The following is a 17,469-nucleotide window of genomic DNA, read 5'->3' on the forward strand; positions in this document are numbered from 1 at the left end:
GTGCCATCCAGACAAACAGCCAATGGCGCAATTCTTAACAGAGCAGGCAGGGGGAGGAGTTTCTCAAGGACTTCCCAGTTCCATCAGTTCTTATCAGCGATCCAATAGTTCTGACCTGTCAATTTTGAGTCCGTATGAGGTAGCGGGATAAGGCAAGTAGGCGCAAGGGGTTCACCTCCACACCAAACGTGGATCTTCTTTGAAGCTCATTGGATCCCCAAAGGAAGCTTCTGTTGCATCTGTCCAAGCGACTATAGATTCCCCTAGGAAGGAGCACCGTTTGCATTGCAAAATTTGGGATTGCGGACATCACAGACTTAAGCAATGTCAGTCTTCCTGCAAAATTTAGGAAATTCGCTTTCCAACTTGCAAGGCGCTCATGAACTCTATCAACAACATAACCAAAGGTTTCCTTCGAGATTCTATTATGGATAACTGGCATCCCCAAATATTTCTCAAGGTTAGTAGTCCTTGCGATGCCCATAGTCTGGCAGACACCCTGACTAAGGGATGGAGGAACGTTTGAAGAGAAGAAGATACGGGACTTTGCTAGGCTAACCTTCTGACCTGAGCAATCAGAAAATTCATTAATAACCCCTCTGATCCAGAATGCTTGTTCAATTGAAGCTTCCGCTATCAAGATGATGTCATCAGTAAAGAAGAGGTGTGAGAGAATAGGGTCTCCTCGAGAGAGTTGAATTGGTTTCCAGTGACCCCTTTAGATAGAGTCCATAATCATGTGATTCAATCTTTCTAAGCAAAGGATAGGGGGTCGCCTTGTCGAAGACCCCGGGAAGGCTGAAACTTTTCCAATTGCTCCCCATTCCATAGAACTTGCATCCTTGCTCCCGACACACACTCCATTATAAGGTTAACCATATGAGCATCTAAACCAACTTTGACAAGAGTATCCCATAAAAAGGCCCAAGAGATTCTGTCATAAACTTTTTCAAGATCCAACTTCATAACCATGAGTCATTTTCTACCATGTTTTTGTTTGAAGGAATGAACCGTTTCTTGCAACAAGATGATATTATCCGTGATTTGTCTGCCCGAAACAAAGCTACTTTGAGTAGGACTTACAATAGAGCGTAAAAGAGGCTTAAGGCGGTTAATGATGCATTCGGTTACCACTTTATAAAGCACATTACACAGGCTGATGGGGCGGAATTGAGTGATTGCCTCAGGGTGGGCCACTTTATAGTGAGGTAGGTATCATTCTAAACCTTGGGGATTACTCCAGATGAGAGAGCTTGGAGGATGGTTGTTGTGCTCTGCTGGCCTATTGATAGCTCCCATTTATATAGGGTTTTTAGGATTGTTTTAGTTCGTTTTTGCTTTATTTCCATTCAATTTCAGTATCATTTTGCTATCTTTCAGTCAAAATCGGTAATTTCCATTATTTATGGCATTTTCTGTATTTTCAGGTGTTTTGGGACTGTTTGAGCATTTTCGAACCAGACCCGTGCCTTGTGGAGCACCTCCGGACAATTCAGGGACCGTCGGAGCATATTTCGGAAGTCCAGGGACCAAAACAAAGGAAAAAACCCGGACTCAGCCCCAATTTAGTGCCTGTCTCGCCGAGACAGTGCATTTCTCGTCGAGATAGGCCCTCGTCTCGTCGAGACACTGCCCGTCTCGACGAGACAAGGCAGGCCGATGGTTCCCAAAAAGGAACTATCGCGTGGTGTCTCGACGAGACGCCTAGTGTCTCGTCGAGACACCCTCTTGTCTCGTCGAGATACTTCTTGTCTCGACGAGACGAAACGCTGGAAGCAATTTCCCAGCGTTTCCTCACTCCTTAGGCGCGAATTTCAACCTGCAAATTGCCCAAACTACCCCTAACTAAGCCTGCACTATAAATAGAAAAGGATGTCATCTTTGTTAGGGTTCTTCCTTTTTCTTTTTTTTGTTCTTCTCTCTCTCTTTCCCTGTATTCAATTTTATTGTTTTACTTCCATTGTAACAGCTCTTAGCTTGGGGGAAGATTGATATAGGATAGTGGCTCTCCCGATTTGTAATCAGAATCAGGCGAAATCGGGTTTTATATTCCTAATTCCTCACTCTGTCTCTTGCTTTTTGCTTATTTGAATTAATGATGATTCAGGCTTATAATGCGTGTTATAGTTGCTTGTTTAATTTAACTATGAACTAATCCCCATCCAATCTGGGATGGGGATGAATTGATTGCGTAACCATGTATGATTAGGGATTTAGTTTACTGGATTGTTTCCAATTGATTAGATTATGTGAGCTTAATGTCTAGATTTTTCAGAGATAGGATGATTGCTAGAATGAGATTCGATGATGATCAACTAGCCTGACATAGCAGAACCTAATGCCTTGAGTCTGACAAATTTAGGATTGCAGATAGGTAGATACCTGACCAAGGAATTACCTAATCCGAATTAGCATAATCTGACCTCGCTAGAGACCACTAGGAGTGCGGGCTAGTGGCTGGGCTACGGCTTTAGCCTTAATCACCACAGACCCTAATGCTTTGCATGCCCTAGGTTATATGCCTAATCAAGCCGTCAACCAAATGCATGCGAATAGACTACAGGAGGCTGACAATCTCCACGTGGTTAATTAGGTGGTTACCGTCAATTATCATTATGATATGAAACTAAATCCCAGTAAATCATACATGGGATCCAATTAAGGGAATCCCCATCTTAGATTGTGTCATCAATTAATTCGAATTCTTCCCTGTCAAACGTTTTTATCTTTTATTTTAGAAATTAGCCTCTTTAATCACTCTACCACATATTTACCCTTCCGAACAATTGTGTTCCTACTTTGGGCCGACTAGTTGGGATAAATAGTCCTTGTGGTTCGATCCTGTGCTTAGCACTGTATTACTTGCTGCGATAGGATACACTTGTCCTGTTAACCGCTATATATTTTACGAGCATCAAGTTTTTGGCGCCGTTGCCGGGGACTATTTTTGTTTATAACTAGTTTACTTTTGGTGATAGGTTTATATAATTGTTTGGAATTCCAAGAACCGAGGTTCTGGGAATTACTAATCATTGTATTTTGATTCTTAAGCTGATATTGTTCTTGCAGGACGTAAAAGGGTGACACAATGGCCGAAGATCCGTCAGTCATGGAGCTGTTGAGGGCAAAGCGACCTATAAGCACCTCTGGCATTCTCGATCCGATAATAACAGCAATGTCATTTGAAATCAGACCAACAATAATTCAGATGATCCAGAACTCGGGACAGTTCGGTGGGGATTACTATGAAGATCCTAACTCACATCTCGACAAATTCATGGAATACTGCAGCACTTTCAAGTGTGAAGACGTCGCATCTGAACAGATCTTCCAGAAGCTGTTTAGATTTTCTTTGAAAGAAGAAGCTGCAGAATGGCTACAATCCATTGAGCCAGGGTCTCTCACTGACTAGGACACTACAGTATCAGCGTTTCTAGCAAAGTACTTCCCTCCGTCAAAGACTGCACAATTCAGAAGCGACATCACCTCATTTAGGCAGTCCGACAGTGAGAACTTGCATCTAGCCTGGGAGAGGTTCCAGAAGTTGTTAAGACGGTGCCCCCACCATGGTTACCAGCGGTACCAGCTTGTTGACATGTTCTACTCAAGAATATCTCCTGTCAGCCGTGCCTTTCTGGATGCAGCAGCGGGAGGAAATCTATTCAACAAGACTGCAGTTCAAGCATACAATCTGATGAAAGAATTAGCTGAACGAAGCGCATGTTGGCAAGTTGAGAAACCGGCTCTAAGAAGAGGCACAACAGCCAAAGAGTTCCCTGGAATATTTTCGGAATCAAATCATCAGATAGCAGCGCTTACAGAAAAAGTAGATCTACTGGAAACTCACCTGAAATCATCGGAACCAGTAGCAAGCTGTGAGGTGTGCAGCGGAGGGCACAAGAATATGGAGTGCCCGATTGTACTTGAACAGATCCATTATCTAAAACAATATGGGTCAAATGGCACGCATTGGCAGCAGGACAGACATCGAGGATCAGGTTCTGAGACTGAATGGGAAAGAAGTATAGATGTCCTGAGAGAGAGCCTGAGTGCCATAGAAGGAAGATTGGCACACAATGAAGCTTTCTGCCAAAGGCTTCAAACATAGGTCAGTAAATTGGTAGAAGAGGAAGCACGAGCAATCACGCTTAGGAGCGGAACACAGGTAAGCGCACCAGCCTTTGTGCCTCAGCAAGACAAGGCAGCCCCATTCCTGGTAATATCTCTACCCCGTCTGCTCCATAGGTAAGTGTTTCTGATCCAACTCCGATTACTGAAACTGATGTACCACCAACACAGGTTACCTTGCCTTATCCTACTTCTAGGAGAGCTAAGTTAGACAAGGATTATTCCAAAATGTTAAATGTGTTTAAGAAAATCGAGATTAACCTCCCGTTTCTTGAACTTCTTGAGAATATGCCTGTGTATGGAAAATTTTTAAAAGAGCTGATCTCTAAAAAGAGAAAACTAGGAGATCATGAGACTGTAATGCTAAGCCAGGAATGTTCTGCCATGCTAACAAATCTGTTACCTAAAAAATCTAAAGATCCTGGTAGTTTTAGCATTCCCTGTACAATAGGCAAGGTTCATTTTAAACGTGCTTTATGTGATCTTGGTGCAAGCATAAATCTTATGCTGTTGTCTGTTTACAGGAAATTAGGAATGGGAGACCCAAAGCCCACGTCAGTCACAATTCAGTTGGCTGACAGGTCTATAAGGCGTCCAGTTGGAGTGGTAGAAGACCTTTTGGTCAAGGTAGATCAGTTCATCTTCCCAGCTGACTTCGTGATCATGGACATTGAAGAAGATGATCAAGTCCCGATCTTGTTAGGGAGGCCTTTTCTCGCCACTGGACGAACACTGATTGATGTTGAGGGAGGCAAACTGATTCTCAGGCTTCAAAACGAGGAAGTGGAATTCAACATTCTAAAATCTATGAAATTTCCTGTTGATGATGAATGTTGTAATTTTCTGAGCGTAACTGACTCTTTGGTTGAGAATGTTTTCCAGGAAACTGAAGAACGGAACCTGAGTATTGAACTAGATGATGAGCCATTAGATTTGGAGACCGAGGTAGAAGGTAAAGAGGGTTGTCATTGGGCCCAGCACGACGAACTCCTGGACAGAGAAACAAAGACAAGGCCTAAGACCTCGATTGAAGAACCGCCGACCCTCGACCTCAAACCCTTACCTGCCCATTTAAAATACGTGTTCTTGGCACCTCCTTTACACTTACCTATGATTATTTCGGCTGAACTTACAGGTCCTGAGGAAGATCGCTTGGTGGAGGTGCTGAGGAAGCACAAGGGAGCGTTTGGATGGCAAATGTCGGACATCAATGGAATCAGCCCGTCTCTTTGTGAACACCGGCTCTATATGGAGGATAAGGTGAAGCCGACTGCTCAACCACAGAGAAGACTCAACCCAAAAATGAAGGAAGTAGTGAAGGCTGAGGTAATTAAGTTGCTTGATGCAGGGATGATCTATCCAATCTCTGACAGCCAGTGGGTGAGTCCCGTGCATATGGTGCCGAAGAAGGGGGGCACAACAGTGACATTGAATGAGAAAAATGAACTAATCCCGGTGTGGAAAACCACCGGGTGGCGAATATGCGTGGACTATAGGAAATTGAACGACGCCACCAGGAAGGATCATTTCCCTCTTCCGTTCATTGATCAAATGCTTGAACGCATGACAGGTAAGTTTTTCTTCTGTGGATGGGTATTCGGGCTACATGCAAATATCAGTGGATCCTGACGATCAGGAAAAGACCACTTTCACTTGCCCTTTTGGGACATTTGCATATAGACGGATGCCCTTCGGGTTATGCAATGCACCTGCTACGTTTCAGAGGTGCATGACAACTATATTTTCTGATATGATAGAAAAATTCATGGAGGTCTTTATGGATGATTTTTCTGTTTTTGGTACCACTTTTGATAGCTGTTTGCATAACTTGGAATTAATGCTGCAAAGATGTGAGGAAACTGACCTAGTCCTAAACTGGGAAAAGTGTCAGTTTATGGTCACTGAGTGTATAGTTTTAGGGCATAAGGTATCACGAAAATGGATTGAGGTAGACCCTGCTAAAGTTGAGGTCATTGAAAAACTACCTCCCCCTTCCAATGTCAAAGCAGTTAGGAGTTTTTTAGGCCACGCTGGTTTTTATAGGCGCTTTATTAAGGATTTTTCTAAAATTGCCAGGCCTATGACCCAATTGTTGCTGAAGGATGCCAATTTTGTTTTCACACCTGAATGTCTTGAATCTTTTAACACTTTAAAAGACAAATTGATTAAAGCTCCCATAATGGTTAGTCCCAACTGGGATTTACCATTCGAGCTAATGTGTGATGCTAGTGACACAGCTGTAGGTGCATGCTTAGGTCAGAAAGTGGATAAAATTTGCCGACCGATTTCATATGCTAGTAAAACTCTGAATGACACTTAATTAAATTATACCACCACAGAAAAAGAGTTATTAGCTGTGATTTTTGCACTTGACAAGTTTCGTTCATATTTGGTGCTTTCAAAAGTTATTGTTTACACTGACCATACTGCATTGAGGTATTTGTTTTCAAAACAGGATGCCAAACCTAGACTCCTTAGGTGGATTCTATTACTGCAGGAGTTTGATCTGGAGATACGAGATAAGAAGGGAGTTGAAAATGTGGTTGCTGATCATCTTTCTAGATTGGAACAAGAGGAGGTGGATACAGTCACCGATGTAGACATCCAGGAGTCATTTCCCGACGAGCACTTACTGTCAATTAGACATGTCCCTTGGTTTGCCAATTTTGCTAATTTCCTTGTAGGAAAGCTGATCCCTCCAGACCTCTCTTACCAGCAGAGGAGGAAGTTCCTGCACGACGCAAAGCAGTACCTCTGGGATGATCCCTACCTATTCAAGGTTTGTGGCGACAACATCATCCGTCGGTGCATTCCTGAGGAGGAGGTAGCTTCCTTCCTTGCATTCTGTCATTCTAAAGAGGTATGTGGCCACTATGGCGCGGACAGAACTGCAGCTAAGGTACTCCAGAGTGGGTTCTATTGGCCCACAATCTTCCATGACGCTTTTAATTTTGTTAAAAACTGTGATAAGTGTCAACGAACTGGTAACGTTTCACAAAGACATGCCATGCCTATGAAACCAATTTTAGTCTGTGAAACCTTTGATGTTTGGGGGATAGACTTTATGGGACCTTTCCCGAAGTCGTTCAATAACGAGTACATCCTTGTAGCCGTGGACTACGTTTCTAAATGGGTGGAGGCTGTAGCCCTGCCTAGTAATGATGCACGGGCTGTCATCCGATTCTTGCAAAAGAATATCTTCACACGGTTTGGCACCCCCCGCACCATTATTAGCGACGGCGGGTCTCATTTTTGTAACCAAGCTTTTAAACAGGTCTTGCATAAATACGGGGTCACTCATAAAGTGGCTACCCCGTATCATCCCCAGACCAGTGGTCAAGTTGAAGTGTCAAATAGAGAGATCAAAACCATTCTTGAAAAAATAGTAAATTCCTCTAGGTATAATTGGTCACTCAAATTAGATGATGCTTTGTGGGCATATAGGACAGCGTTCAAAACACCAATTGGCATGTCCCCATTCAGGCTAGTTTACGGTAAGGCATGTCATCTCCCTGTAGAACTCGAACATAAAGCCTACTGGGCTACCCGTTTTCTAAACTTTGATACACGAGTTGCAGGTAAGAAACGGTTATTGCAGCTTGATGCCCTGGAAGAGTTCAGGCTCAGTGCTTATGAGAATTCACGGATCTACAAGGAGAGGACGAAAAGATGGCATGACAAGAGAATAATCAAACGCCACTTTGAGGTAGGGGATAAGGTTTTACTGTACAACTCCAGGCAGCGATTATTCCCTGGTAAGCTGAAGTCGAGGTGGTATGGACCGTTTGAGGTCACCCAGTTATTCTCCTCCGGAGCAGTCGAGATCACAGACGGCCACAATGCCCCTTTCAAGGTCAACGGGCAGCGTCTGAAAATTTATGAAGATAACTTGGGCGTAGTGGAAACACTGCGTTACATAGAGGCTCCCTAAGGGAGTTTTTCCTGTCCTATCTCTTTTCTTTCACTTACTGTTCAATTTCATAAATATGCATCTTTAGGAATTAAATGCATGATTTAGTGTGGGGGAGGAGGCAATAGGATAGGACATTTTGTACATGTACCAATTGCATGTTTTATGCCACTATTTGTATTTGTGTTTTGTGGCATGTTTAGCTTTTGCTTTCAATATTTCGCTTTCAGTAATTAGAAATAAAAAGAATCTTAGGCAGTTGATTTTTGATGCATCTAGCAATCCTGATATTATAGTTGAAATTGTGTTTTGAAAGTCTGAAAGCTCAGTTGAAACCGATGCATGCAAAAACTTGTGAACAACATTTGAGTCTCCAAAGAGTGTTATTTAACTAAGATTGACATGGAACGTTTCATTAGGTGAGGCTAGGATTGTTGCAAATAACCCCTAAATTGTGAGCTAGAGCCTAAAGGTCAATATTTTAGACTCATTTTTAGGAACAATTGATCTCTTAGGTGTGGGATTACAGTTATTGTCATTATGCTCATAGGAATTGCATCCAATACTGGTTGAATATTGTGTTATAATCGAACTTGAAATGATTAGGCAACCTAGGTTTAGCCCTTTGTGAACTTAGCCTATTCTTTGATAAGCCAAAATCCCTTACCAATTCCACTAGATAAGCCCATTTGAGCCTTATTTACCCCTTTTCTTTGATCAACCTTGTTACAAGCCCTTAGCCTTCCTAAATACCCTTTCTCACCCAAGTTAATTGACTCAATTTAGGTTAGAAAATCCTTAGGCACACATCCTTCAAATTCCCATTAGCTACCATTGAAAGGTTGTAATTCTAAATAGAAGAAGTAACCAATTCAAATTGACCCTTTGTCCCCTCTATCTCCAAAGAAAAGAAAAGAAATATATAGGGTTCAAAATTTGAACCGAATAAATTACAGAGGAAATGATAAAAGGCATTCTTTAATTACTTCCCAAACTGAAATGAATCAACCTTGAGCTTCTATCTCGCATATAGTGGGAAAAGTGCCAATTTTTGCAAGAATATTCCAGCTAGTTGAGTCGTTAACTTTTTGCCTAAATTCCCTTTTTCCTACCCCCAAACCTTAGCCTATGTTACAACCCTTTGAAGACCTATAATCTTATTTGATTGTGATGCGTAATTTCGACTGGATGGATGATGCAATTCCAACGTGACCATTTTGTGCAGTAGACTGTAGAGCGTTCGCCAAATTCATATTTCACCCAAACACTTGAGTGCAAGAGCGACCACCTGTGAGCTAGCAATCATAGTCCTCGCCTTTTCGTTTTCGCAAAGTGTTGGTTGATAAAACTAATTAATCAGTTTTGGAGATTTATCTGAGGTTCACTTTGTTTTCAATTGTAACTTGAGTAGTCTGAGACTGTATAGATGATAAAAGTGCAGTGGATCTTTGTCTGTGTATGGGAGCTTTTTGTTGAGTTTTCATTGCCTTTGATTCTTTCTTGCTTGCGGACAAGCAAGATTCAAGTGTGGGGAGGTTGATAGCTCCCATTTATATAGGGGTTTTAGGATTGTTTTAGTTCGTTTTTGCTTTATTTCCATTCAATTTCAGTATCATTTTGCTATCTTTCAGTCAAAATCAGTAATTTCCATTATTTATGGCATTTTCTGTATTTTTAGGAGTTTTGGGACTGTTTGAGCATTTTCGAACCAGACCCGTGCCTTGTGGAGCACCTCCGGACAATTTAGGGACCGTCGGAGCATATTTCGGAAGTCCAGGGACCAAAACAAAGGAAAAAACCCGGACTCAGCCCCAATTTAGTGCATGTCTCGCCGAGACAGTGCATGTCTCATCGAGATAGGCCCTCGTCTCGTCGAGACACTGCCCGTCTCGACGAGACGAGGCGGGCCGATGGTTCCCAAAAAGGAACTATCGCGTGGTGTCTCGACGAGACGCCTAGTGTCTCGTCGAGACACCCTCTTGTCTCATCGAGATACTTCTTGTCTCGACGAGACGAAACGCTGTAAGCAATTTCCCAGCGTTTCCTCACTCCTTAGGCGCGAATTTCAACCTGCAAATTGCCCAAACTACCCCTAACTAAGCCTGCACTATAAATAGAAAAGGATGTCATCTTTGTTAGGGTTCTTCCTTTTTCTTTTTTTTGTTCTTCTCTCTCTCTTTCCCTGTATTCAATTTTATTGTTTTACTTCCATTGTAACAGCTCTTAGCTTGGGGGAAGATTGATATAGGATAGTGGCTCTCCCGATTTGTAATCAGAATCAGGCGAAATCGGGTTTTATATTCCTAATTCCTCACTCTGTCTCTTGCTTTTTGCTTATTTGAATTAATGATGATTCAGGCTTATAATGCGTGTTATAGTTGCTTGTTTAATTTAACTATGAACTAATCCCCATCCAATCTGAGATGGGGATGAATTGATTGTGTAACCATATATGATTAGGGATTTAGTTTACTGGATTGTTTCCAATTGATTAGATTATGTGAGCTTAATGTCTAGATTTGTCAGAGATAGGATGATTGCTAGAATGAGATTCGATGATGATCAACTAGCCTGACATAGCAGAACCTAATGCCTTGAGTCTGAAAAATTTAGGATTGCAGATAGGTAGATACCTGACCAAGGAATTACCTAATCCGAATTAGCATAATCTGACCTCGCTAGAGACCACTAGGAGTGCGGGCTAGTGGCTGGGCTACGGCTTTAGCCTTAATCACCACAGACCCTAATGCTTTGCATGCCCTAGGTTATATGCCTAATCAAGCCGTCAACCAAATGCATGCGAATAGACTACAGGAGACTGACAATCTCCACGTGGTTAATTAGGTGGTTACCGTCAATTATCATTATGATATGAAACTAAATCCCAGTAAATCATACATGGGATCCAATTAAGGGAATCCCCATCTTAGATTGTGTCATCAATTAATTCGAATTCTTCCCTGTCAAACGTTTTTATCTTTTATTTTAGAAATTAGCCTCTTTAATCACTCTACCACATATTTACCCTTCCGAACAATTGTGTTCCTACCTTGGGCCGACTAGTTGGGATAAATAGTCCTTGTGGTTCGATCCTGTGCTTAGCACTGTATTACTTGCTGCGATAGGATACACTTGTCCTGTTAACCGCTATATATTTTACGAGCATCACCTATAGTGTGCCAAAGCCTTTGAAAGAAGCCCGTCTGGTAACTATCAGGGCCTAGAGCTCGGAACGGTTGCATACCAAAGAGTGCAACTCAAACTTCCTCAGCAGAGAAAGCCGAGATAATCCAAGGAGTTGACCCATTACAAATAGAGGGGAAAGAGTAATTAGTAACAAGCCCAGGCCGACTCTGAATTTCTTCAGTATAAAGTTGATTGTAGTAGTCTAAAATATGATGCTTGAGGGTGGCACTATCCCAAATCCATACACCAACGGCATCATGAAGGCCTTCAATTTTTTCATGCAACGTCGAATAATGGTTGAAGTGTGGAAGAAAGTGGAGTTTCGGTAGCCGGATTGCAGCCACCTCACACGAGATTTCTGGTGCCATAAAGTTTCTGTTGGAGTTTAGTGTCCTAAAGACAATTAATTTAGGATATTAATATTAATGAATAAATTGTTTATTTGATCATTTGTTTAATCAGATATATAGTATTAAAATGTAACTATATATAAAGGCACAAATCTTTCATAAAGAAAGTAACCCTAAGTTTATTTAAGTAGTTATAAAGTGTTCAAACAAGCATGAAGTGAGACTGTACTTTATAATAGAACCAATAGACTTAAAGTAAACCCAAGTCAAGTAATATGTTATAGGGGTTGGCATATTACTGTTGAGACTTGCATGTAACAGTGTTTTCTGTCGAGACATAAAGCTGATCTCACAAGCTTTAGATATTTAGATACGTAGACAGTTATATGGATCCGGTGAAGGAGTTCATTAGGATTGGGACCCGACTTGAGATAACGGAATGGATTGATTTATCTAATGTGTCAAATGTTCATCTCATTGGTATTAGTAGGTATAACTAATCCTCAGACTCAAACATTCGTTAATTAGTGATTCTGGATTATAGAGTCTGATACTTTGATTCTGTGCGAGCACGATCCAACAGGTGAGAGCCTAGGGTGTGTGAGAGCAGGGTTGGGTATCACACAAAGTAATTGCAGAATAGTTAATGTCAGATTGAGCATTCGTCACTCCCGATAAGTGGGAGATATATCCAAATGGCCGTTTGTGGTGAATTGACTGAAATCCTTGCAAGGTGATAGAGTTAAGAGTAGAAATGAACATTTCACCTAACTTATCTTTTCAGAGTGAATTCAACCTGTAGAAGTAAAACCGGACTCTTCGTTATATGTAACCTTGACACATTCCATGGTTATAAGGAATTGATCGACATGATATAGTTGATGAAGGATCGTATTATACTGTACCTAATGCAGAAAGGTTAACGTCAGTTATCAACCTGACTTCTTAATTGCTCTGGGGGAATATCATAGGTTCTGCTAGTAACAACTCGCGACGGTATTCCGTTATATATATATTGGAATTAATCGTGATGAATAATTTCAAAGGATATATACGGCTAGTGGCAATAAAGAACCTAATGGGTCGCATATGGGACTTGGAATCGGAGGACGAAAATGTAATTAGTGAGACACAATATAGGGGGCCGAAATTTATATATTAATTAGGGGATAAATTAATTTGATTGCTAATTATAATTTGATTATGGTTATGAATTAAATTAAAAGATTATCTGATAATATTAATTAGAAGTTTTTATGTGATTGAAACTCTAATTAATTATCCCTAACATTAATTAATTATTAATTTGATTAATAATTATTATCTAGATATAATTAGTTAATATTTAGATAATAGTAAAGTGTTTATTTAATTATCTAATTAGGAATCCTATTCCGAATAAGATTCCAATTATTTAATTACCTAACACAACTGGGATTAGGGTTTAGAGAAGTCTATAAATAGATTCCCTAACCCCAGGAATTTCGACCCACATAGAAAAAGGAGAGAAGGAATCGTTCCGTCGTCGTCTCGGCTAATTTACTTTATTTCTTACTCCCTCTTTGATCTCATATCCATTTCTGTTAGAGGCAATCATGGCGATTGCTATACTTTAAAGGTTGATTACTGATTAGTTTGTTTTTTGTGTTGAACAAAAACGTTCATTGCTCACGGATTGATAATAAGAAGTTGTGGGCACTTCGTTTGCAACCGTAGATAGTTCTTCACCGAATGTATTATTTTCTATCCCTCTTTATATGAAATAACAATTAACAGATATTGGAAAAGGGAAATAGATAAAATTTTATTATTCCACTACGCCTACGCTTGTCTATTTTCCTACATTGGTATCAGAGCATATGTTAATCTGTTATTTCATATATGTAAATAAAAGATTTTTTCAATCGGATTGAATAAATTTATTGTTAGGTTAATTAATTAATCGGTTAGTTTAATTAATCTAAAGATAAATAAGTTTTGATTTCTTGTTAATTAAAACTGATTATGCATAGTTCCTGATTATTTTGGTTGATAATCGTTTAAACAAAACCTACAGGTTTTATAGTTAGATAATTAAAACGTTTTGGTTTTATTAAATCTAAAAGATAAAACTGTTTTCTAATATTCTGAAAATTATTTTGAAACTGTTTTAAAACAATTATATATATATATATATTTAATTTTAAAAAAATAAATAAATGAATAGTTGTTCGGGGTCCCTGCCGCGAGGAGGCAACCCCGATTGCTATTGCGACTGGTTGCTGCCTTGCGGCAGCAACCAGCAGCGACGGACGCTGCTGCCGCTGAGGCAGCAGCGCCTGGCTGCTCGTTGCTGCTCTACGACAGCAGCTGGTCCAAAGGGCTGGGCCGATTAAATCGGCCCGACTCGATCGATGGTACCGGTTTTAAAAGTGTTTTAAAAAGGACCCGTTTTAAATATATATATATATATATATATATATATATGTTTCAGAATATAATAATTTGTTTTGATTATCAAAATCAATTTATTTAAAAGTTTGTTTTACCTAAATATTTGATATAAGTAATTCAAAGCGTTAAATGAATTATACGAATTAATTAGGGTATGCATAATACTGATTTTGTACATGTTATATTAATCTAATATGTACTTGCTACAATTTGATTAAATATAAATGATACAAAATTGACAAGATTAAAATTGGATGTAAATTAATTTAAGTTGTTAATTTGACTAACTCAAATATTACATAAATAGTTTATGTAATCAACCAATTAAATTTAATTTAATTGAGTCTTTGCATGTTTGGCGTTATGGACATATTAGACCCTCTATAATAGTTATTCAGTCTTTTGGTATTTTAAATAGGACCTGCGTGTCATGCCTTCTCTTACTCTCTATTGTATTTCTCTTCTCATCCAAATCCTTTCAAGTAAATTGAAGTTTCTTAGAAATTGAATATTGTTGTAATTCAAGGCGTCAAAGAGAAGACAGAGGACCCAAAGAGAAATATGTAATAGTTAGTATTTCCCTAGGGTGACCCTTTATTCTGTTTCTGGCTCGACGGAATAAACTTAGAGATATGTCCATAATTGTCAATGTTGAATGTATGAATGTCCGATATATGCTAAAGCAAATCAAGACTAGGTTAGATTATAAGACTTAAATAAAATCCCTCACTAATCAAAAGTTAAGTAAATAAGCAAGTTATTAAAATCGGTTGCCCCTCCCCAATATTATAGTTCAGCCGGCAGTACTGATGGGTTGTTGAGCAAACTCAAGCTCGGGGTCTTATGGTAACACCTGAATTATCGAAAAATCGTTTTCACGAATATGGGGTAATGCTTAAATTAGGCTAGAATAATTGGATGAGCAAACTCATGTTGTTCTAACCTAATGGGCAATATGGTTGGGATTGATAGACGACACATATCAGTTACTAATGTGGTTAGTAACCCAACAACCTAGAAGTCACATTCTTGATGTGATTGATTATATGAATCTACCTAATGAATGAAACTAACTTGTTGAGCAAACTCAATGTGAAATTTCAGGAGTTAGGATTCTAGCTCACTAAGGGATTTGTGAATATCCTTCGAATTAATATAAGAGGGTTATTAATTTGGTAAAATAGTGGGAGCAATTTAAAAACAAAAAAGTCCAACGTATTTAAATTGTAAATGAATTAAACAAATGAATAACATCCGTCACTTTTCTCACTCTCAGGTTATTAACAAATCGTACTCTAAAAACAATCATGTCGAAAACCGATCTAAGAAATATCCTTACCGATAACAAGTTGAATGGTTCAAACTTCACCGACTGGTTTCGTAACCTCAAAATTGTTTTGAAGTTCGAAAAGATAGGGTATGTATTGGATACATTGATACCCGCTCTTCCGGCCGATGATGCACCCATTGAAGAGATTGATGCCTATCAGAAGCATAAATCCGATGATGAACACGTCGGGTGCATCATACTTGCATCGATGACACCAGATCTGCAAAGGCAACATGAGGAGATGGATGCTTATTCTATTGTCATGCACTTAAAAGAGCTGTTCGGGAAACAGACTCGTTGTGAACGTTTTGAGATATCAAAACTGTTGTTTCGTTGCAGGATGCAAGAGGGCACATCTGTCATGATACATTGTGTCAAAATGATTGGCTATATCACTAAACTTTCTAGTATTGGCTTCGCGATGGATCATGAACAAAGTGTCGACTTACTTCTCACATCCCTCCCAGAAAGTTATTCGCAGTTCACCATGAACTACCAGATGAATGACTTACATACCTCTCTTGAAGAGCTTGAAAATATGCTCAAGACTGTTGAGCCCAACCTGAAGAAAGATAAGGTGGTACCTGCTCTTGTGATTGAGGGATCAAAGAAGAGGAAGGTGAATTTTCCCAATCCGAAATATCCCAAGAAGAACAAGGGAGGCAAGCCAGCCCAGGCCAAAGGAAAGCAAGTCAAGAAGCCCAAAGGGGAATGCCACTTCTGTGGTAAAGATGGGCATTGGAGGAGAAATTGCAAGGAGTACCTAGCTTCTCTCAAGAAGGGAAAGAACGGTGCTTCAACTTCTGGTATGTTCTATATTGAAATTAACTCAATTTCACAGTCTGAATCTTAGGTATTAGATACCGAATGTGGATCTCATATTTGTATGAATATGCAGGAACTAAATTGGACTAAGGAATTAAAGAAGGGAAGCATAAACTTGCGAGTTGGAAATGGTGCAAGGGTTGTCGCACTCGCGATTGGAGATTATGATCTACATCTACCATCAGGACTTGTAATAGAATTAAGGAACTGTTTGTATGTTCCAGAGATGTCTCTTCCAAAATCATTCTGGGGCTATGCCTTAGAAACTGCCCTATTTACCTTAAACCGAGTTCCAACCAAATCCGCCAGTTCCACACCATTCGAACTGTTCGTTGGTAGAAAACCCATCTTCTCCTTCATGAGAATATGGGGATGTTCAGCATACATCAAACGTATTGTGTCATATAAATTAGATCCCAAATCTGACAAGTGTTTCTTCATTGGATACCCAAAGGAAACTGTGGGATATTACTTTTATCATCCAGATGATCAGAAAGTAATAGTATCCAAACACGCAGTGTTTCTAGAGAAAGAGTTTCTGGAAGAGACACAAAATGGAAGCGTAATTGAACTTGAGGAAGGAATCACATGTTGAAAACACGGAAGAAGTTGAACCCGAACCTGTTTCACTAGATGAAACACAAGTGTCATATCCCACTCGTAGGTCTCAAAGAGTTCGTGAACTCCCAGTTAGATATGGGTTTCTAGTGGGAGATAACGAATCGGTTCCCGTGTTAGATGATGAACCCGAAACCTACGAAGAAGCTCTTGCTAGTCTAGAATCTAAAGCATGGCTTGAAGCCATGAATTCTGAAATGGACTCCATGTATACTAACCAAGTGTGGACTTTGGTTGATCCACCCGAAGGGATAAAACCCATTGGGTGCAGGTGGATCTTCAAGAAGAAGACGGACATGGATGGAAAGGTTAGTACCTACAAATCTAGGTTAGTAGCGAAAGGATATCGTCAAAAGCAAGGAGTTGACTATGACGAGACTTTCTCTCCAGTAGCCATGTTCAAATCCATCAGAATATTGCTTGCAATTGCCGCTCATTTTGACTATGAGATTTGGCAAATGGATGTGAAAACAGCTTTCCTAAATGGAAACCTGCTTGAGGATGTATACATGATGCAACCTGAAGGTTTCACGTCGAATGATGCAACTAAGGTTTGCAAACTTCAAAGGTCCATTTATGGACTCAAGCAAGCATCTAGAAGCTGGAACAAGCATTTTGATGAAACCATAAAACAATTTGGTTTCGAGCAAAACTCTAAAGAGGCTTGTGTTTATAAGAAGACAAGTGAT

The 17,469-nt window shown here is 39.9% G+C and overlaps 1 non-coding gene across 1 annotated transcript; it reads right to left on the reverse strand.

The window, feature by feature from the left end:
* Nucleotides 1–3,466: 3,466 nt before the first annotated feature.
* On the reverse strand, nt 3,467–3,573 carry LOC136228318 (small nucleolar RNA R71). The gene has a single exon (XR_010688646.1). It is a non-coding gene; the product is annotated as a small nucleolar RNA R71 (small nucleolar RNA).
* Between the last annotated feature and the right edge of the window lie 13,896 nt (nt 3,574–17,469).

The sequence above is a fragment of the Euphorbia lathyris genome, chromosome 4, assembly GCF_963576675.1.
Source record: "Euphorbia lathyris chromosome 4, ddEupLath1.1, whole genome shotgun sequence".
Lineage (NCBI taxonomy): Eukaryota > Viridiplantae > Streptophyta > Magnoliopsida > Malpighiales > Euphorbiaceae > Euphorbia > Euphorbia lathyris.